Source organism: Phaethon lepturus, unplaced genomic scaffold (assembly GCF_000687285.1).
Source record: "Phaethon lepturus isolate BGI_N335 unplaced genomic scaffold, ASM68728v1 scaffold27303, whole genome shotgun sequence".
Lineage (NCBI taxonomy): Eukaryota > Metazoa > Chordata > Aves > Phaethontiformes > Phaethontidae > Phaethon > Phaethon lepturus.
In genome coordinates, this window is record NW_010528797.1 from 12991 (window position 1) to 14251 (window position 1261).

Here is a 1261-nt window from a genome sequence, read left to right on the forward strand (position 1 = left end):
CAGAGCCCCCCAGCGTGGCTCGGGCCCTGGCCACAACAGCCCTGCCAGCTTAGACCCGGGGGGGCACGCAGCCGGGCGGCACGGCGCCGCCGCGGGGGGAACCGGAGGGTCTCCGGCAGCGCTGCGCTCTTGGGGCACCCGGATTTCATGCCTTGGCAGCAGGGACCAGAGGTGGGGTTATTAAGGGAAAGCTTCCTGTTCACAGCCCATTTACTGGAGTGGATGTTAAAGAGGCCCAAAGAAAGGGAGAAACCCCAAGACCAGCGACTTCAAAGCTGGACGAGATTCAAAGCTCAAAGCAAGTATCAAAACTTGCACCCCCCAGACACGGCTGACCTTAGAAGCTGAAGATAAATCGAACGGCTTAATGTAAATGCCACTTACTTCTCCTGCATATGCAAACTAACCCAAGCCAAGCATCTTGCAGCTCGGCTGTTTTGAAAAAAGAAACTACTTCTGTACTAAAACCGACATATTAAAATATTTGTTTTCGTTGAAAAGATAGACCGAGTCTTGTGATTCGTTATTTACTATTCTGGTAACCCTGGCTGCATCTGCAACTGATAGTGTTTCCTCAGAGAGAGATCAGATTGCCCTGGCCAGCGGCCAGCAGGCATGTGACTGCAGTGCAGGGAACCCTCCATGCCAGCGCAGGCAGCAATGGCACAGGAACCAAGGGCAAGGATTAACTGCTTTCCAGCTCTGCAAGCACGGAGGGAAACGCTCTCCTTGCATTTATTAAAGAACAAAACCAAAACAAAACAAGAAAAACGCCAAAACAACAACAACAAAAATAAACCCAGAACACTAATGGGAAGTTTAACAGGATCTAAAAAATAACAACCATTAAAAAATCAAATTGACCCCTCTCAGCCATCCGCTGCGAGCAGCCCCCTCCCCTCCGCTCGCCGTCCCCCACGCACACCAGCATCGCACAGCGATGCGAGGGAGAGTTCAGTTAATGAGAGACTCGGCTCTTCTGAGCGTTCCAGTACATTTAGAATGGTTTATATTTGGAAATGCTCCTGGGAGGCTGAACTCCAGCCTGGAGCTTACAGGCACCGTGGCACCAGCGATGGGTGCTGCAGGCACAGGGGCCAGGGGAGCTCCTCAGGAAACACCTTCGCTTGGAACCAAACGAAGCCCCGAGCAAAACACCTCCCGCAAACGCTCTGGGGTCTGGCTGCTCTGCGGGCACCGATGGCACCAGGACGGTCCTCGCGGTGCGCGGCAGCCGCCCTCCGCGCGGCACAGCCACGAG